Consider the following 22839-nt stretch of genomic DNA (forward strand, 5'->3'; position numbering starts at 1 on the left):
CAGGCTGCCCAGGGAAGTGGTGGAGTCACCATCCCTGGAAGTCTTTAAAAGACGTTTAGATGTAGAGCTTAGGGATATGGTTTAGTGGGGACTGTTAGCGTTAGGTCAGAGGTTGGACTGGGTAATCTTGGAGGTCTCTTCCAACCTAGATGACTCTGTGATATGCAGTTTGTTCATTCCTTGACCATATTTCACAAACTAGGTTCCCATACTGGATCTGATGAATCCTGGAGTGGGCAGCAACTAATACCTAGTATTGTAGAGGCAAGCGAATATGGTTCCATTCTTAGCAAAGAAACCCCTGGGCAAAAGATTTCCTTCTGGCCTGCTCATACTTCTTACAAATATGGATATACGGTCAAGCTTTAATGAAATTAGTGAGGACGCTTAAGGACTACTTGCTTGGGTGGGATGTTACCTTAATATATAAGCAATGAAAGAAGGCCAATAACCTCACAATGATAAAAACTTGCCCAAGCAATATAGGATAAACGAGCTCTCATATATAACTGTTCTTTAGCGGATATGGGGTGTGGGGGGAGTTCAACACAGTTGTAGGGGAAATGGCTTTTCCAAAATTTATGTTAAAAATCTGCATCATGATTTGAAGAAGGAAATGTTCCATAAAATTAAGACTTTCTAGTCATACTTTAAAAATACTGGGTTAAGAAGCAGCAGAGCAACATGAAACCTAGTGTTGACAAATACAGAACATTGCATTTTAGAAAGAATAATTTCAGCTTTTTATTTTTGCTGCTGGATTTTATACAAACTGTAATCACTTGGTAAAAATGGAACAATGAAATAAAATGCCAATAGTACAAACAGCCCCCAAAGACATAAAAAGAAGACAGAAAATATTATATCTTTAAATAAATCAATAGTGCATGTTCTATTAAGATAGCATGCTCAATTCTAAATAATATCTCTGAAATACAGGAGAAATAAAAACGAGTTCAATGAACTTCACAGAATTGTTTAATATACCAGGTACATTCTGGAATTTTTCTTTGTCTCTGAAATGTAAAGGGCTGCCAGCTTTCCACTGATGGATTGGCTAATCACGAGCCTGACACGATGTTCATAAAATTATTTTGCTGAAATAGGAGCAAGGAGTGCTACCACACACTCCAACTTAAGCACATCTCCAATCCCTTGTGCCTGCTGTAAGAATGCCTCTCAAGTTTTAGACGGTTAGCAATGATTTTTTCTGGGAATGAAATTTTTACTTCACTTTCATAATGCTAAGAATTTAGGTTCCAAATTCCTGCACTTTACTCTGATCACTTCAGAAAATCTAACTGTAGTTCAGTGCTACTAGGGAAATAAATGATGGATTCAGTCACTGGCCACAGAATCACAGAATGGCCAAGTTTGGAAGGGACCTCTGAAGAGCATCTAGTCCAACCCTGCTGCCGAGCAGGGCATCCAGATGGGTTTTGAGAAGGAGACAGAATCACAGAATTTCTAGGTTGGAAGAGACCTCAAGATCATCGAGTCCAACCTCTGACCTAACGCTAACAGTCCCCACTAAACCATATCCCTAAGCTCTACATCTAAACGTCTTTTGAAGACTTCCAGGGATGGTGACTCCACCACTTCCCTGGGCAGCCTGTTCCAGTGCCTCACAACCCTTTCAGTGAAGAAGTTCTTCCTAACATCCAACCTAAAACTCCCCTGGCTCAACTTAAGCCCATTCCCCCTCGTCCTGTCACCAGGCACGTGGGAGAACAGACCAACCCCCACCTCGCTACAGCCTCCCTTGAGGTACCTATAGAGAGCGATAAGGTCGCCCCTGAGCCTCCTCTTCTCCAGGCTGAACAAGCCCAGCTCCCTCAGCCACTCCTCGTAGGACTTGTTCTCCAGGCCCCTCACCAGCTTCGTCGCCCTTCTCTGGACCCGCTCAAGCACCTCCATGTCCTTCTTGTAGCGAGGGGCCCAAAACTGAACACAGTACTCGAGGTGCGGCCTCACCAGAGCTGAGTACAGGGGGACGATCACCTCCCTAGCCCTGCTGGTCACACTGTTAGACTCCACAATCTCTCTGGGCAACATGTTGCAGTGCTCTGTCTCCCTCACAGTAAAGAAGTGCCCTCCCACTTCTGTTTGAGACCAGGCAGTTCTCAAACAGAAAAGTATTGAATACTAAAGCATTTCAGAGAAAATAGATAGTAAAGCAGTAAGAATTCCAATTACATGGCCAGTTTACTAGCTAGGCATTTGTTTTCCTTCTGGTGCCCTACAGTACTTCAGGTCTTTATACAGGACCATGTGTTTCAGTCACACCTTAATTCCTGCCAATTTCCAGACAGAAGTCATTTCCTTTTCTAGATCACACTTTTATTTTAATACAAAAATAAGAACTTTGAATGAAGTCTTAGATTTTGTGAACTGTTTCATCAGTGAAGGCAGGAGAGGTGAAACTTCAAAAAAATAAAACTACCACATAACCTGCTTTGTTTTAGCACTGGGGAATTGGATTAATTACTCCCTGGGGCTTCTTGGCTCCTTCAGGGAGCATCCTTCAGACTAACTTTCAGAGCCAAGATTATACTGTAATCTCTAATAAACCCATAAAGATAATATGGTATTTACACAATTAAGTGTAGTCTTTGAATATTTTATGATGCAGAGTACCGAATCCATCAGACATATTAAGAACAGCAAGCTGTCCCCAGTTAGTTCAAATTGATTTTGTCAAATGCCTTGTTAATTTAGATACCCCAAATATTAGTTCATCATCTCTGTGCAGGAACAGAGATTTACTACTAAGGTAAAAATGAAGTTTTTCACATTATTTATATTTTCATTATTAATTAAAGTGCTGTCAGGAAGCCTACCCATTTCGTGGAAAATGAATTTAAAAAATGCACTGATTTTTAAAATTGACCTTTGTGCTCTATCTTATCTTTAATATCTTAAAGTAACATTTTTAAAGGGGTTTCACTTTGATCAGCTCTTTTTAATTAACTTTAGAAATGTGAGTGTTTTACAATATAGTCTATATCTTTTTCTTTTTTTATTATTTAGCTATTAACACTTACATTTTACCTTCAACAGCCCATTATCAGATTTCTATCAAGTCAGGTTTTGGTATATCTAGCAAGCAGTTAACCTCTTACCCCACACCCTCCTGTAACTGTGATTATGATGAATGAGTGGTTAGTTCTAAGCAATTCTGTTTTATGTCAATAAATGAATCAAACAGCCATTGGTATGTGTGCATTAGGAAGACAGCGAGAAAATGAAGCTGTCTGTGGGCACTTTATAACCCCTACTCTTTTAAGTAATACGATTCAAAAAGTTAATGCTCACATCAACTGTTAGCATTCCCCATCCACACCACAGAATAAGAAATCCTTTGTGTCATTTACGAAGAATAAGAAATACCCTGTATAATTTACCACTCAGTGTGGCTGGAACAAAGTTTTCTTTACAGGTTTTCTAAGATCTAACTGTTAAGTGACCTAAGGCTTTGGTTTTCTGACAAACTATCATTTCTTCCAATAATATTCTGTAAACGCCAATCACTTGCAGAAAACCTCTAGGACTCTGTCCAGGTATGGACTTGTACAAATACTTAGCTTCTATGTTCTTATTTCAGCTTGTTAGCACAAATATTTCCTAACAGATTCCTCTCACTCTAGATTGCATGCAACTTGAATGGCATATTACATTCTTGCAAAAATAGATGTCTTTAGATGAGGATTTCCATTTTTTTGCTTAGTGATTTTGCAAAGGTTTTTTTAGACGGCAGATGTATCTCATGCAGCACACGTATGGAGCAGCAAAGGAACGAGGAGATCCTCACATTCAAAGCATGGCAATGCTGCATTTCCAGCAGCAGCTTCTTTAAATGGTTAAATTTAATCAAAAAGTAGGCAAAGACCACACATCCCTGTGCAGTACGTCAGAAGCTGGTTGGATGGCTCTCGCCCCCTCAGTGGTGTCCTTATTTTAGCAGTTCTAAAGGCTCTGATAAGCATGACAGCACGATAAACCCTTTGGATTTATGTGAATGCAAATTGTTATGTTGTATGTTTTCTCTTGTGCATGCATTCCATTATTTGTAAGAAACTGAACAAAGTTTCTGTTCTATGTTAAAAATCAAAATAGTAGTCTGGGTATGCTATTTGCTTATTATAAGAAAATCTGGCTAAATTGAATACAATGCATATTGCTTCCACAACATAAGCATATTGTATACCTATTCTTTTTTTTTTTTTTTTTTTTTTTTACTTACTACAAAGAAACAGTCTGTCCAGTCAATAAAGCAACAGCCAAAATAACATCTGCTGCACTTAGAAGGTAAATGGGAACTCAGATAGGAACGTGCTGCCATGTATCAGGCACTCCTTCCACTAAGAGAAGTCCCTGGATGACCTACCACAACCACACAGCTTTGGAAAAAAACATACAGGGAGTCCATGAGACATCCCATCTAGAAGCAAAGGTGGGAGGGGCATGAGAGTCTTAGAAACTGAAAACAAAATAAAATTTGTGGTAGTTTTGCTTGGACTTCTGTCCTGTTCTCACAAAAAGTGAGAAGTTTATTCCAGTCACCTCTCTCCTTCAGTCCTTTTTTCTTACACCTTCTGCTCTTCAGGTGAAACTACATAGCATTGGAAGGATGCAAGTATGCTCCCATTTGACCCACACTGGCAAATGTGCTTGGGCATCCAGGCAGACAGCATTACTCAAGTGTAAAGAAGCGTCCTTCTCCTTTCCATTTTGTTTCTACACAACTGACTATCTCTTTAAAATGTCTAAAATATGTGTATTTTATACAGAAGCTTTTTCAGACTAGAAAAATCTTCAATGCAGTTGTCTTGCTTTTGTATTTATTTATACCTTATGTTATATACTGGAACTTTGTATATTAGAAAATTTGTGTGCTGCTGTACTGTAGGCATTGCATAAAATCAGTAAGATAGTTTCCCACTATAGCAGATTTTATATTCACCATTTGTAAAATAATCCCAGGAAAACAAAGCTTCAAATTGCTGAGAGGCTACTTCATGGTATGACCACATCATTTTACATTGTTATGTCACAAACATTAGCTGGAAAGCAGACAGAAGAGGAAAAAGACCTCTGGTACCTCCACCAGCACACTGAGACAGAGCACCTCTGGACGTTGCAGCAAAGAGAGCTTCCAGCAAGGCACCACTTTGTTTCCTTAATAGGAATTTTGAATGAGTTCTGTCCATAAAGAGGTGATACTCTGATACACACCTCCTTGACCAAAATGAGCAACTAGATATTAAGAAGAGAAAAATTGAGTCCACCATATTGCTCAGCCAGCAAGTATAGACACAGTATTCTCCCAAATAAACTGGACTTCAGAATAACATCAGATATTACCAATTAAACCTGTAAAGCTAAATAGTGCCAAAGCCACACGCCTTCACTTGCCCCAAATAAGCTATGCCTTCTTTCACTTTATCATGTAAATAATCACAAATTAGTAGGCTTTTTTTAATTATTATTTTTATCCTTATCTAAACTGTTACAAAAACAAAGCACGACTCTATTTGGTCAGATGCTCCATGCTGTAACTGAACACAGTCCCTAAGTTTTAAATAGAACCATTCCAAGTAAACCAACCATAAAAATTGCCTTAAAAATAAAATTGAGGAAAAACATTAAATACTGAGTTTGAATCAAAAAGTACCTTCTGACCACGTGCTATCAGACGAAGTGCTTGAAAAGATTGTTTACCTACTTACACCACCAGCTTTTTTATGTTATGATGTGTGTGCTTTTGCATGCCCCTTAAGCGTTTCTATTTTTGTTGTTAAACCTTTCCAAAAAATGCTGCTGTTTGTTTTTAAAGTGATTTGAGTTTAGTTCCAAATCCAATGATATTATTTTCACCATATTTTCAACGCAGGCTTTTCATTGAAGAGCAGTTCTAGCAAGACACTGAAGTTTTATGGGCTTTACCACAATTCATTTCAGAGTTTTTCCCCCGCTTTGTCACTGTTTTCACTTTACACACAAGTCACAATAAAATATTTGCACACAAACTGAACTGCTAATAAAGAGGTATATACATGTACAACTGCTGATCTACAAGTAGGATTCATTTTACATGCAGTTATTAGAGGATATTTATTTTACCTTCTGTAACTTTAAATAACCATTGCAGTTTACTACTGGACAAACCTACTTCAGAAGGACAGTTAAATAAATTAAACCCACATTCTTGAAAAAAGTAACCTTCAGTTAGGACAATTACTCTGTGGGCATAACACAAAAGCACAAATGTCACATTTTCCATGAAATTTACTTTTGTATGAATCATCAATCCTGTTTTCTCCTGAACAAAAGTAGCCAAATATGACAACAAAAAAAGTTGTCTGAACTGGATGATCCAAGTAATTACATGTTACAGCAGAATGCATTTATGACAAAACTTTCAAAAATTTGAGGAAAAAGTTATTATAGCCCCTGGTTGAAATAGCTTTGGTATAGACCTATAGCACTATTTTGCTGATCTTGCTGTATTCCTTTATAAAAAATACGAAGTTTTGAAAATCAATCTTCCTAGTGTCAACTTACACTCCTTCCCTTTGGAGTATAGATCAAGTAAATACACTGCAAAAACACACCCAAGTTCTATAGTGCAACATTGAAAATGGTATACGCTTCTCATTAGCATTTTTAAAGTGCTGCTTTAAATTGAATCTTCTCAAAACTCTTTATATATGCAAACCTTTTGTCTTCCACACCAACCCCCAAAGCTCCCATCTTATCATCTCCTTAGGGCCTTTTTGTTCGTCCTCAAGTTCTGATCCTGTTCTCCTCAGCTTCCAGAGTCATCTCACATGAATAAGTATTTGCAGAAATCAAGCCTTTAAATTGAAAGAAACTTGAAATAACAGCATGCCCTACTAGTCTACAGAGCACAGTGAAAATTTATGACACTATACTTACTCCTGTTGCTGAATACAAGTCTGTATCTGCTGAACTGATGTATATTACGTAAAGAATATTTTCCACTTTGGAGAGGTACAATATACACGATTTAAGAAGATCTAAACCTTTATTAATGTAGAATGTATACTTCAATCCTGTTTTCATTATGTGAGGAGACACTGGGCTGTATCACTTAGTTGTACATCCTACATTTTATTTTCAACTTATGTGAATGTAGGATGTGTATGTTCCCAGATATACAGTGCTAAATACCAAAATAAATCCTTTAATCAAAGAACACGATCAATCAGCTGTAGTATTAGCTTCTCCAGATATTCCTGTTAATATGATTCTGTTCTAATTTGCAGAGAATACCTATAAAAGACTAGACTGTAGTTCATTTCACAGTCATTTTGTACAGTCATTTACTTGTCCTCTCTGGTAAGCCTGCTGAACTGTGTTCCAGCTCTAGTGGTCACAATATGTAAGGTGCCTTAACTGTATTAACTTTTTTCTGCAAAAGCCAGCGTACAGTTGTGTGATAACAATAGTCCATATTTTGCATCATAGTTTAACTACATATTTGGTTAACCTAAACACAAACATTGTTTTCAAAGTACATTTTATGTCAATTTTTGTCCTGTTCTCACCAGAGAACATTGCCACTGTTAACCAAGACAGGCAAGACTCAGATCACAAGTCCATAGAAAACTATTAGTGTGCATCCAAAGGAGGGTGAAATCCTCCTTTGGATGGTGGGTCAAAGATGGTGAAGGGTTTAGAGCGGAAGACATATGAGGAGCAGCTGAGGTCACTCAGATTGCTTAGCCCAGAGAAGACCAGACTGAGGAGAGGCTTCATGGCGGCCTGCAGCTTCCTCACAAGGGGAGTGGAGAGGCAGGCGCTGAGCTCTGCTCTCTGGGGACAGCGACAGGACCCGATGGAATGGCATGGAGCTGGGACAGGGGAGGGTCAGGCTGGGGGTTAGGAAAGGGGTCTGCACCCAGAGGGCGGTCGGGCACTGGGACAGGCTGCCCAGGGACGTGGTCACAGCACTGAGCCTGCCAGAGCTCAAGAAGAGATTGGACAAAAGCTCTCAGACGCGTGATCTGATTTTTGGGTGATTGTGTGAAGCCAGGAGTTGGACTTGATGATCTTTGTGGGTCCCTTACAACTTGGGATATCCTGGTTTCTATAATACAATTACTAAAGCACTTCATAAGTTTATTCTACCACATGTATTAAACAATACTTACAACTTCTCATCCAATTAGCTTGGTACACACAATGACATTCACTGTGAATCTACAATAGTATTTATTCCACTGCTTTGACAAGAAAGCACACTCAATACTGAGGTATAAATAGGTATTATTTGTATTGACTGATATATTACTGCTTCTATTTATAGATGAGAAAAAATGAGGCACAGAAAACTGAAGTGATAACTTGAAGAAAACATGAAGTGGCAAAGCGTGGAAAAGTTACAGCAAATGCCTCACTATTGATTCAGTAATCACCCCATAACCTTACACTGCCATCTCAAAATAGCTTTTCAAAGGTAATACTTTTTTAAAATTTGTTCATTTTATTTGATAACAATATTTTCTTTAAATACGACTGACAACATTCATTAAAAAGATGCAGATGTCTACTGACCTGTAAGTGAAGGAAACTGCAAATATAATAGCAAAACCATGTATGAAAATGAACATTTGTAAAGAGGAAGGGTTAGTACAAATTGAATGCATTTCCATATTGAGAGGAGAAACAGCCATATTTTTCCCTGATGAATGTAGTTCTGTGAACATCTTTTTCCACAAATGATTGAATAAATATTTATTCATAAACTATATTTGTGACTTAAGAGAACAGGCTGCATAGATTGGTTTCATTTATACTACATCATACAAGAGGTATTGCAATAATTTATATCATGCCAAGTCTAAGTCCCATTAGATTTTCCTTATTATACTTGACTGAAGCTGAAGACTATCCAAAACAGCAATTCTGAAAGCTTTCTATTCGTTGTGTAAATAAGTGTCTTACTCCCACATCCTCTCCTCTAACCTTCCCTTTCTCAAAGCATTTATGTAGAGGCCTAGTCCCGTTTGTTCTGTTTGAACTTGGGCATATGCTGAAACATATTCTTGGGCCATGGCCTAAATGACTACACTCTCGGTCATTTTGCTGCAATCATAAAGGTCAGCTTTCTCCAGGGTAAATACAGATACATTCCCAGTTCAACAGATACTGGTTGTCCTAGCAGTTCCTCCATTAACCCATGTAATATTTCCTCTAAAAGTCCTGTCAGTCTTGAATCACTGCCCCAATTCACTACCAGAAACAATTTTAATCACAACAGGAAGATGCACTGACACTGTTAGCAACAGTCATAACTAATGTGTTGCTGTAAGCAACACTGTTCTCTCATTATCATCATAAAAAAAAAAAAAAAAAAAAAAAAAAAAAGACAAACAGGAATATGCACTGTTAATTTAAGTATCTGTAAGCCCCTGCGAACAGCTGAATTAAGTTGGTAGCAAAAAACTACAAAAAGTTTGTAAGTAGCTGGGTATGTTATTAATGAATGAAGAATCTAAATTTCTGATATTACGATGGCATTTTAAAATAGTTTCCATCCTTTGCATGAAAACAGTATTATAAAGACACACACAATAGGAAAATTAATCAATAAATACTTACAAATACGCAAAAAAATCAGCCCCAGCTCCCAGAAATCACTGGTAAGTTGCTTTTGAATTCATGAAACTGACCTGAAAAATTAAACGGAAAAAAAGAAGTTAAAAGAAAGCAGAGAACTGATAAATTTTACTTTTTTATTACTATTGAATAGTTGTGATTTTTAACTATGAACTAAATAAAGCAGTACACAAGACTGTTGTCACTATTTCAGCCAAGTAATTTACACAGAATTTGTTTCCAGGAAGCCAATACCAAGAGAAACAATTATTTCATTGTTCTACATCTCACACCATAGCAACCAGTCCATTACAGCTTCTACAAACTGTCATAAATGCAAGCATGGTTATCTTTTAATAAGGAAAATAGCTTTGAGGCTTTTTTTTTGGTTGGTTGGTGTTTTTTGTTGTTGTTTTACATGTTACAGAACATTCATTACTTTTAAAAAGTATTTTGTTAGCAGCATTTTGCAGCTCAAGTGGTTTAAATTGTTACTGTTTAGGTATGTTTAACTGGAACCCCTCTGAGGCAAAATTCATACAAAAAGACAGACTGACAATTTTGTTCTCCTATGGTCTAGATCCTGGTTAGAAGCTGAGTCTAAGTACAATGCGTTCACTATAAGGCATGATTAAATCCAACATTCTTTTTCCTGCATACCCCTCAGTTCTAGCTGGAAAGGTAACAGATGCAACTCAAACCCACAGAGCTTGCCTTATAAAATTCTTTAACTAGCACAATGACTCACTTTATGCCTCTAAATATCCATGGTTTCCTCTCTCCAGAACCCCCATGCATTAGAAGGTAGTTCAGTAGTTTATTTTTATTGTTTGGTCTACATACAGCACATTTTTAGTTCTTAGGAAAACAAAGAAACTTTGTTGCAGAGCCCTTGTTTTCCTTCCAAAATGTGAGGATGGATATGGGTAACATTAAACTGAAAATAGTAATGGAGCCTGGGCAACTAGTTTAGGTCAAAACCTTTTTGTTCTCCAGGAGCTACCTGATTAATTTGCAGTTCATAAAACAGTGGGTGTAAGCTTAGTTTAAAAACATGTAACTATATTTAAGATGAAATCATCGTTTTTGTTAGCCTCCAGTAATCTTTAAGAAACACCTTCCCACAACATTTCTGTATCCTAAAGTGCACCAGCCAGTACTGTGCATTGCCTAGAGACAAGGAGAGAATACCAAACTTATCTTGATGTAGAATATCCTCCTTATTTAATACACCCACCCTGAAGTGCATATTATTCATTCCAACCAAGCCCTCCCCCATCCCAAAAGTACACATTTAATTGTGTCTTCTCTCCTGTAATACCAACAGAAAGTCAACAAATCTCATTTGCTGTATCAATGCTGTGTTATTATATATTTTAAAAGCAAGCCTGAATCTCATTATCAGCTGATTTATGCCATTAGTGTGCTTTGGAGCCACCAATTAAACAAGGACAGTGGTTCATAAGGTCACAGTTAATTAATCTGAAAGAGTATAAATACACTTTAATGCACACCACCTCATGTAGAGAATTTAGGAACAAAGCACCAAACCTTTATTCTGGGCAAGCAATTAGGGGGAAAGGTTAAATATACAAAATTTAAAATTTAGCTGTAGCGTTCTGTTAATCTATCAGGAAGAACTTCAGCTTGGTTTAAGAAAAAAAAAAAAAAAAAAAAAAAGGCAGAATATTATGTATGTGAAGCCCTGATTCTTAAAGCAACAACGTGAATACGACAGACAGCACAGGGCTAACCATGCCTGATGATTGTGAGTAAATTAGGGCTTTTTGCTCAGATAACACCTAGGAACTGGGAATCAGCTGTGGACTTAGCCAATATGCAGCTGGTCAGGGTGGGAAAACAAAAACCCAACCCCAAACAGCATTCTTCTCAAAATAGACTCATCTGAGCTAGACCGTTGTATTTAGTAAATCATACAGAACTATCAAAAATGACTTTTCTTTCAACCACATTTCCTTGGTAAATGTAATAAAATAGTGCATTTTGTATAGCGCATTCAAAAGAAATCAAGTAAGAGTTCAGTAAAAAGAGTATTCTGCCAGCACAACCAGAATGTAAGGAAAATTATGGAAACACTGATTGATTGGAAACAGTTACTTACAGTGAAAATTCAAGTATGAGATACTTAAGGTTTATAGGGAGGAAAATGACACCTGTTTTTTACTACCTTGACTCACCTTACTTTGCACAGTTCCTGGCTCAAAAGACAGACAATATAGCTAAAACAGACATTCACACACAAACCCTCATGACCTAATTAGATGAAATACTTTTTCTTCTTTTTTTTTTTTTTTTTTAAATATCTGCAGTTCTATACTCTATGAATGAACCTTGTATCATTCAGTTCTTATTTCAGATTTCCAATTTTGTGCTTTTTTTGTTTTTAACTTACTAAATAACTAACTCTTTCCTTTTTCATATAAAAAGGAAATTCTCTGTCCATCAAACATTAACACCATAAAATTTCTATCAGTTATACTCTACACAACGTGTATAATTAAATATAAATGTATGCTATAAGTAAGATAAACCAATGCCTATTATACAGGTCAGCAGCTGTGCCATGTAGATTTTTGCACCTGTCCCTGCAATCAATAAAAGACTCACACCATGCTTTTAAAGGTGTCTGGGAGGCCAGCTCCCACTGACGTTGAGAAGAAAGACCTACCCCGTTCGGAAGCCTAGCTCTTGTTCTATTAGCTTAAACCACTTTTATATTCACTTTTGATGTCTGAAGCTGAGCTCCAAGCAACTACACAAGTAAAGAGTTGCTGCAGAAATATATACAAGAACAAAGTTTTCTTTAAAATATTCTGCTGATTCAATTGGTACAAGTCTCACCAGAAACTTTCCTCAGCTATTTTGCAGTCAGAATGCTCTCAAAACATCCTCAGTACCTGCAATTTCCGCAGCTATTTTAGATGCTTGTTTGGAAAGTTTCTGGCATCCTTATCATCCTTATCTCCTAGTCCCACTATGAAAGGAGAAAAACAAAGCTGTAAGAACAGCCTATGCAATGATTTCAGGCACCTTTTGCTTGTCTTGCAAACGCATATTGAGATCAAGAGAACCCTAGACATAAAACAGTTTAGGAACATCAGTAGGTGACCACAGGATCTTGGGTGCTCTAACTGTTATGAACCAAAGAAAATTCCATAAATAGCAGAATTTATTTATTTATGCAGTAATTTATAAAATGGTCTTCTATCCTCCTAAACAGTCAGCTCTAATAATTCCAAGAGATTTCAGTTTGCACAATAAAAGATTTTAGCACCTTTGAACAGCAGAAAAAAAATGTTCATTCTATAAAATCTTTCATTAAAATTTTCTGATTCTTCTAAGATACAGCTTCTACAGGTAGTCTGTATTTTCTGTGCACAGTCAAAAGTGAACGAAGCCGGCAAGTAAAAAATGGAAGCAGTTATTTAGTAAAAAGCATGGCATCATGTTATATCATTTGAGAATGTGGCCTATCATTGTGGGCTGCTAGGACTAAAATACGTACCGTTCAACAACAGTTAAAAAACTATTTTCAGAATTATAGTATGATGGGAAATGAGAAGAAGGAATAATACGGAAATGAAGTTATACATTTAGGGCCTGAATCACATCTCAATTTCACACCCTGAATGTGCAAAATTCCACAATTAAAACAACATTAATGACCTGCAAGCCACAATCATAGAAATGAAGGGGCAGAAGGTTGATTATGATGAGATCCTTTGAGTTCGATTTCTAAAAATTTTACTTAATTGAGGTAAAGGGCACAGTTTCAAGATGATTCCTTGAAGAATGGTTTACTGGCACACAGAAAATTCTTCATACACAACCATTTTGAAACAAGGAAGTAAACACAGTAATTAACCACTATAGATGAGACTTTCTACAGAAGACAAGGGAATTCCTTTTTTTTTTTTTTTTTTTTTTTGGTTATTTCTCTTCAATGGGAAAAAGTGAAAAGGGGGCTGTATACCTACTACTTCTCATTTTATAATGGTCTGCAATGATCCTCATTTCAATTTTTGCACCCTGCAACAGAGATCACAGCCAAATGGTCTATCAAAAGAGGAATCAGAGCACACCACCTGTTACACCACTGGTCACTTTAAAACTTGTTGCATCATAGCGAGGTAAGAAGAACGTGGTGTATACGAGGTAAACACTCATCTCCAGACCTCTCGACTCAGCCACTTCTTTGCCACAGATTTTCTGCACAACCTTCAGCAGAGGAGTTTCTCTGTACTTCGTATTCCCTTATTCATAAAAAGGAACTACTACTTCTTCCTTCCATAACAGCGATACTCTACTATTCTATGTATCAGAAGCCATGATGTTGTTATTACAGAAGTGAGGCTCAAAGGAATACCTAAAATAGGATGCAACTCCGCAGAGCTCTGCAGGGAGATGTGAGCTCACTGCCCACACTGGGAGACGACTGGCCACAAACCCACTCTAATCCAGTTTAGCTATGGTTAGCACTTACGTAAACTACATGACTTCCAGTTTAGAGCAACCTCACATCTGCCTACAAAAAGCGTGTCAACATACGCATACAATAGATGGTGCTTCTGTAAACTACCTCTTAAAAAAAGGAACCCCACCGCCACTTTTGCCAAACCCCACAGTGTGGTTCACAAGGCAGTCGTTCCACTGTCTCTCCCAGGAGGGTATTACCCGGTAGTGGCACGTGATCTTGCAGCATCCTATTATATAACTAGCTGCAAGCACTCCTTATGGGCTCTTCTGTCAAGGCACACGCATTTGCAAAGTGTGCGCTGTCTTCACCAGGCAGCTCATGAAGATTTCTCTGCTGTGTGCCTGCGTATCTATAAAGCATGCAGTCACTACAGGGCCTGAGCACAGAATACAAAATCAAGGTCTGTTGGCTCTATCGTTTTGTAGCTTGGCATCAAGTTACGATTAAAAAAGGAATTAAAAAAAGCACAATACGTGTCCAACAACTAATTTCAATGCATTGTTATAAATGCCACTAAAATCATACTTGAAAATAGCAAAAATGTCTAATTCATTCCGCAGATGAAAGAAATACCTAAATATGTATTTCTCCTTTCACATACAAGGAAGGAGGCTAGCATTCCAGATCTGATAAGCTCTGCACTCATACTTTCAAGCAGATAAGAACCACAAGACATATACCACACTACTTGGAAGGCTGAAGGGAGAGGAGGAACTCCGGTTATAACTCATGGATTAGAGACAGCAAAAGCCTCCACAGTGGCCTGGGGTAGGCTGCAAAGCACTGCTGGCTGCCTGCTGCCACATCAAGGGACTCGGATTTCCTGGCAGTGCCTGCACCAGCCCACTGCCACTCACATGATGTAGCTATGACACAAACCCAATTCTGAGCTTCTTGTGAGCCACATGCCGTTTTAATACCTGCAGGCAGGGTCGTTCCTAATCAATATGATTGAATTCATGACAACAGAGAAAGCTTTCAAAACTGGTATGTTTCTGTAGTGTTTGTACGTATAGATCTGTGCACTGAGGTAACACAAGGCAAATTAAGCCCAGAATGAAAAGTTACAGCATTACAAGCCCTAAGAAATGTGACTGGTATTACCAGAAACACTTCCAATGTGTGAGACTGCTAGAAAGACATACCAAATCCAGAGTTTTACAGCAAACTTGAACTGCACTTGGGAGGTTACTCTCTACACCTAGAGTCATCAGTGTGCAGAGGACATGGCTTTGAGACAGCACCCAGGGTCACCCTTTGGAGATTCACATTTGTGACAGCCGTGGAAATCAAACACGTGAAAGCTGTAACTGCAGCTCTGGCATTGACCTGTATTGTAACATTAAGCAAATTTTTGCTCTTTTCTCTCTCTGTGCCCCAAATGTACTTTCTCTGTTTGGAACGATAGCTTTTTAATCTCTTCATATGTGCTTACAGGGACTTGCAACAGTAACAGAGCCTCAGGGCACTACTGTAATATAATCCCAAATGAGTTTTCTGGATACAACTTTAACACAAAATAATAACAATGTTTTCCTTTATTATATAATATTATCATTGTGTAATATTGCATTATATGAGAAGAAAATGTACACCAGGAGCTGTTATCATACCACGATGGCATATTTTGAAATTTAATTCAATTAAAAAAAAAAAAGAATTAAAATTAACAATACCTTTAGTAGGTTTTAGTTCACTTTATCTTTTGACTACAAAATATACTGTCAGGTTCCCTGCTATTTCATATTCAGAACCATGTTTAAAGAAAGTTTACTGAAGAATTGTCTTACTTTGTCTAAAAAAAGGGTACATTCTTACAACTCAGCTGTATGACAGAAGAAGACAGTATACATGGTATAAAATGTTACTCTAACCTGTATTTAGCATGCAGTTAAGTCTTTTTAATGAACTTCACAAGATCTGAATTGGGCTAAATTGAAATTCAATTACACAAAAGAATGAAATCTCATTGATTTGCCTCTACTTCAAATCAACTATCTATGTTTACAGGTAGATACTCATTTTACTGGCACATTTATATACTAATATCTTCAATTGGTGACTTTGTCTAAGCAAATAAATTCTCTCTTTGGAAACAAAAATGTAAACAAGTTCTGTGACTGTGTCTTCCTTGCTAGACAAAGCATAGAGAATTATGCACATGTGTGATCAGTTAAATAATAAAGGAGGCTTCAGTTCCTTGCCTACTCCTGCTCCAGGTATGAAGCTGTGGTACACAACACAATACAAACAGGGTTTAGGACAAGTCTTCAGCAGGCTGGACTTTGACTCAAACACTATGAAATTGTACTGGTGCTACATTTACCAGATTCAAGATCTTTGGCACAATTTTGGATAGTGTGGTACGCATAACAAAGCTTGTAATAGTAACAAGAAACCTCTTAAACAGGAAACTGAAGCCGTCAAGCAAAGAGATATTTGGGGGGTGGGCACAGGCAAGTGTTAATTAGGATAGCCCAATTTTATCATTATTTCCAAGAGCTACAAATAGTAAAAACAGCTGACATGACTGACATATTAGAGATATCAATAATAATGCAAATAATAGTGCATGGGTACATATTTCATCATCTAAAATTCCAGCATAAACATAGCATATAGCAATCAGATGGGAAAATTCCCTTGAAAACTGGAGATTCAGCCTGTCACAACTGATACACACATACACAACAACAAAGCAACAACGCACCCTTACCTTCAGCAAAATGTAAGGCAAGTAGGTTGTGAGCCAAACACCAGGACCTAAGCCAGCTGTACTCAAAGTCATGCTTTTTTTTTTTTTTTTCTGACAAATATATTTTGTATCCTTATAATAAAAATGTGCCATTTGCTACAACATAGTTAGAAGGCAATTCTCCAGGTGTGCAGCACAGAGTAACACCAGCAAAGAAATGCTTTTGTCCTCTGCCCAAGGCACCCTTCTATTTGTGATTTTTTACAATAATCTGTCTTGAAGACAAATAATTCTCACCTACTGGACAAAGAAATCCCATGTGAAAAAAATGAACAAGTTGATGTTACCTCAAAATAAAAACTTCTTAGACTCCCTTCAGTCTTCCTAAAGCTGGACTACTTAATTGGTTTAAAAAAAAAAAAAAAAAAATCAAGCAAGCAAAGAATCATGCTTGAGTATGGAAAGATTACACCTTGAAACAGAGATCTGCCTTCAGTGGTAAGGCTCAGTTTACAAGAATTCAAGCTTTGGAGACTTAACCAGATGAAGCCTTAGTTTCTACTGAATTTCACCTACGATACCACTGTTAAAATCATATTTGTTCCTGTTACCTATCATCTAAAGATTTTGATTTCCTTTTTTTTTTTTTTTTTTCTCTCTTCTGTGCTATTTACCTCTGCAAGATATTTTAAAAAGCAGAATTGAAGCATCTTCCCATGCACAACAACCTTTGTAGGCAATACAGCCCGTCAAATGATACAACCACTCTTAGCACTAATTTATGTTAAGTCCAGTTGGGGGTAACAGTCAAGCAGGTTAAAATGCTGAAGTGCTACAGAAATATGAGTCTATACAGACCAGTTATATGTTCTTAGCCTGTTTGTTTTTTTTTTTTTTTATAATGCATATAGAGATCACATATTAGTAAACTCTTGATCTTGGAGCCAGAGGTGCCCTGCACTTTAGGACAAATTGTCCTGAACTACAACTGTAAAGTCAGGTTAGGGGGATGGGCTCTGTTTTTCACAGGCTGAAAATTATTTGGGCAATAATTTCCTAGCCTCCTTAGGTAATCATATAAAAACATATCTCCAGGCACTTACAAGCATTGCTCAATATCTATGAGCCTCAGGCTATCTGCACCTGTCCTCAGCATGATACTGACAGGCAGCAATGAAAAGCTGATGGCTAGAGGGGTGGCTACTAGGTGCTTTGCATATGATATTTCAGAAATGTAAGAGGAATACTGATTTTAAACACACACACAGTCACACTCAAAAAAAATGGCATTAATCTGGATAGAAAACCTAAAAGTTTCAGCAAATTAACTCATCAGCCTGACATGTCTCATTATAAGATCTTATCACTATTTGACTAAACAAGAGAAAATGAAGGAGGAAAGAAAAATATATAGGGAAAAAAACTTGAGTTTCTTTAAAAAGAAAGTTCTTTAGGAAGAACTTCAGATATCTTTCTGCCTTGTGCTAAATGAAGCAGCTATTTCTGTGGAATTTTAGGGTGTTGTTTTCTCCGTTTTCTTTTTAACAAACACTAGAATGAACATTACAGCAACATCCATCAGAAATCATTAGAGCACAAGTTGTAACTACTCCCAGGCAACTATAAAGTATGTAGGTTTTTCTTTCTTTTTTTTTTTTTTTTTTTGTATTTTTTTTTTCTGATTTTTCTATTATACTCTACGTAGGCATACTTCACTTCTTTGAGCTAGAAATATCTCTTTTTCCAGGTGACCCTGCCCTCTTTTTCTGGCGTATGTACCCTTTGGAATGCAGTGCAGAATTAACTACTTGTGTATAAGAAGAAAACTTTGGGGAAAAACAAGAAGAGAAAAATGGTTTTAAATTCTAGTCAATTACGCTCTCAAGAATTCAAAACTTATTAATAAAAGTTTTTTCTCACTTGAAAAAGTTTTTAAATCCTTATTCTGTTATGTCTTCATTTAAGAGACTAAGATATTAGTTATGGCTCTAATGATTACATTTATAACTTCATTATTATTTTACTGCTAACTACTCCTTGCTTCCAAATAACTTTATCCTTCACTTCGCTTCCAACTCATTCCTTTAAGGTGGTACTGCAGCCATGTTCAAGACCACATTGTTCTCAGTGCTACACATATAGCCCTAATGGATCTTAAGAGTATGCAGTTATACGAGGATATGCGTTTTGAAAATACTGACATACACACACATGACTAATATCAGAAGAATATATTGGGTACCTATACGGCTTTTCCAGGCAAAATTTTAAAGTACAGTACAAGAAAATAAATATTTAAGATTACTATAGCTGAGTGATATTTTCCTCTGTCAAAAGGGCCATCAAAGTTTGTAAAACAATCAAGTCATAATTTGAAGATCTTAGAGGAAGATCGAGCAACACACACTTCTAATACTAACACCCTGTACTGGAGTAATTTGTGCAATTAAGCAACACCTTAATCCCAAGTCGCCTCTCAAAAATCTGGGAATAAGATTCTACTCAGTAAGATCAGGGAAAGTTGAATCCCAGTCTATGCCATGCAGATCTTTGGAGAAAAAAGTAAAGATACTATTAGAACATTTTAAAAGTCATAAGCATAAAAAAAAAATACATTACTCTGTCAGATGAATCCTCTCTGTAAGCATGCTGACTCCGATTTTAAGATGAACTAATCACAAGTTGCTTAAGTGCATGTACAAGAATTAAGAGATAATTATATAAAAAAATGCACAAAGTGGCTCAATGCCAACAAGACAGTCTCCCATCAATCATGCATGATACTTTTCTTGATACTTCTCCCTACCTGGAGAAACAGCTGTGCTCTGTAGCAAGTCCCAACAATCTTTAAAACCTCATTCCCAGAGACACAGTAAGAGGGTCTGAAAACATGACCTGCTAGAGCTAGGTCCTCTTCGTTTTGTTCCCTGCTATATCTCTGCATATGAAGCAGGATTCTCACATTTTATAAAACTCAAATTTCACGGGGAAAAGAAGGAAAAGAGAAGGAAAAGAGAAGGAAAAGAGAAGGAAAAGAGAAGGAAAAGAGAAGGAAAAGAGAAGGAAAAGAGAAGGAAAAGAGAAGGAAAAGAGAAGGAAAAGAGAAGGAAAAGAGAAGGAAAAGAGAAGGAAAAGAGAAGGAAAAGAGAAGGAAAGAAACCTCCATTGTGGTTACATGACCTAACAAACTGGATTCTTTCCCACAGTTGTACCAGCCCAATCCTGCAGAAGTCACAGAACTTGATGATGTTGGATGATGGCTGTCCTTGTCTAAACTATGCCTCATATAAGATGTATTTCAAAAAACTGACCATATTACTGCACTACAAAATACAGTGAAACTTTCATTGATTTCTATGACAATAACTACTAGAGTTTCAGGCAAGTGTAATACTGTCCTTGTGTAAAGGCTGGAAGAAAATACTACCCAAGATTCTTTAACATCACTAGAATTTAGCAAATACATCACACAAATGAAAGAAAAAAAAAATTACAGAACACCTCATTCAAATACATACAAAGTCCTCTGTGATTACAGCACACAAATGACTGGTATGCTGTTATTAGGGTCTGGCTGGAATATATTAAAAGTCCAATGTTAACTTTGCAGAAACAAATCAATCAATGCTTTAAACTTGCGTGGACTTACTTTATGAGAGCAAGTTATGTGGTGGGAGTTACAAAATGTGCTGTCTCTGTGACTTACTATTTATTTTTTTAATTTCTCTTTTCTCTAAATGTTGCCTGCCCAAATTCTTTTGATGTGAAAATCGTCTAAAAGAGCAAACCACTATTCAGCCATCTCAGACTGTCGTCACTATACATTTAAACCCCAAATGCAGAAAATATTCATACTGAAGAGAATGATGGACAACAGAGTTATACATTAACAGCACCCTGTAGAAAGTTGAGCATGCTTGGAAAATATGAAACTACTAAAACAAAAACAATACTGTTCATAATATTTTTTTTTCACTTTGGAAACATGATTTGGCACCCTTTCAATTAGGCTCAAATACTCTAAGTTTCAGATATTCCTACAAAGAAGCTCTTTTTTATGTAAGCTCTGTATTTCTATGTAAGGAAATAGATTGCTCTTTCTTTTCGGTGTCTGAAAATACCTTGTCCGCTTGAATACAAAGTGTGCTGCTCAAGAGGCCAGTAATTAAGCATTTTGAGTTTGCCATCCATTAAAACTTGGGGATCCCACCCAAAGAGTTTCATCATCAGAACCATCTGGTGTTCTTTCTGCACAATTACCAAAATATAGAACATATTTTGACTTGGCACTTGCATTTGGTAGACACTTTACTCATTTTATAAGTGACAAGACTGCATCTTGCCAATGCATGGCCTCAAAAAGAAATTTCAACACACCACACTCTGACTTCCATCCTAGTGAGTTCTGCCAGTAGAGAAAGAAGGAACATCTCTACCTCCACCAATGTCCTCACTTGCAGGACAAAACACCACTTAGTGGCTTCGTTACTTTGCTCTCTCTGTATGTTGATGATTCAGACCATTATCTAATAGGTAGGGTAAAGCGAATTGCCTTCATCCGAGACTCAATTTATTTTAAGATGTCCGGCTTTGAAATTAAACTAATGATCCACCAGAAATTAAACTGTTAGAAGTAAAAGGAACCAACTCCATTGTACAACAATGCTCTGAAGGACAATATCAAGAATATTTTGCCTCAGACTCTACCACTACATTTCTTTTACAGTGCCTACAAATACAGTAATAATACGATCACAGCTATAAATGCAGGGAAGTCTGAAAAGCAAGCAGATATGGTGAGAACATGGACTATGCTATACACCAGGCTCCTTTTGGGCTCATGACTTTTAAGATCCACATGAAAGAAAACATGATGAGAACACTGAACATAATTCCAGGAGCATTAGCAAGTTGCTTTTGCAGATTGCTTCTAATTAACTTATTTTGCTAATTCTGTCAGTAAGATTTGTGGCAAAAGGTGAAAAATACATGCAGCAATGTTACCCTAAGACTTCTCAGGACAGTACAGAGGGCAAGAAAATAAAAAGCAAAGAGCCTATTTGAAGTGATGATTAATAATTCTCAAATCTAGATATTTCCATTACCTTTGGGAACTCTGAGATTAGGACATTTAATGACCCTTGTAAACAAACATACCATATTCAAGGACACAAAATGATGCAAACCTATGGGACTATTATTCTCCAAGGAATGTAGTTTATGTAGTAACCTGAGGGGGAAAAAAAAAAAAATTGTTTCTCTGAAAGACTTCTGCTTATTAAACATACATAGTATCTGTTTGGTTAGTATTCAAACAGAATCTGCAATTAGTGAAAATATGTGGGAGAAAACAAAAAGTGAAACAACAACAACATCAGAAAACAGAAGTTCCACACCAAACGAGCTCCTGCACTCCATATGGTACAGGAACATTTCAAGCTCCACAAGTACTGTATAAAACAGAAAACAGAGATCTTAAAATCAAAATGATCCAACCAGGACACGGATTTTCACAAATATAAATTCAAGTGGCCCAGTGAAAGAATAACAGACTGGGTAACAGTGGACATAGAGAACTGAAAGAAATATATATATAAAATTAGTAAGAAAGTTATATTAAAAATGGAATATAAACTAAACAAGCTTTCATTACAAATAACTTTGCAAGGTTAGTCGCTCAACAAAAATCATTCTGAAGAAATAAGCCTAATGAAATTATATTAATAAGATATAAAGAAGAGATGGAGAAAATATGTCATCACACCAAAATTTATCTGCACAATAATAAATGGCAGCAAAACTAATGAAAGTGAGAAATTAGAAACCGTCATTTGGGTGCACATGAAGAATTGCAACACGTTCATCCTTATAAGACAGGCCGTCAGACAGACTAAATGTAATATATGAGCAAGAAAATAAAGATTTGACTACACAGAGTGTCATTCTCATTGGGTGACACTCAAGAGTATATATCTCATCTGTTGGCAAAAAACAAACTGCACATTACATCCTTATTTTTATA

At 36.9% G+C, this 22839-nt stretch overlaps 1 protein-coding gene across 10 annotated transcripts in view; it reads right to left on the bottom strand.

Moving 5' to 3' along the window:
- Positions 1 to 22839, bottom strand: part of SOX6 (SRY-box transcription factor 6) — a 381588-nt gene that overhangs the window by 316697 nt on the left and 42052 nt on the right. For all 10 annotated transcript variants that reach the window (XM_084521857.1, XM_084521855.1, XM_084521866.1 and 7 more), the window contains one exon: positions 9628 to 9698. The gene's annotated coding sequence lies outside the window, so the exon portion shown is untranslated. The remainder of the gene's footprint in view (positions 1 to 9627; positions 9699 to 22839) is intronic.

The sequence above is a fragment of the Aythya ferina genome (assembly GCF_964211825.1).
Source record: "Aythya ferina genome assembly, chromosome: 5".
NCBI classification, from domain to species: domain Eukaryota; kingdom Metazoa; phylum Chordata; class Aves; order Anseriformes; family Anatidae; genus Aythya; species Aythya ferina.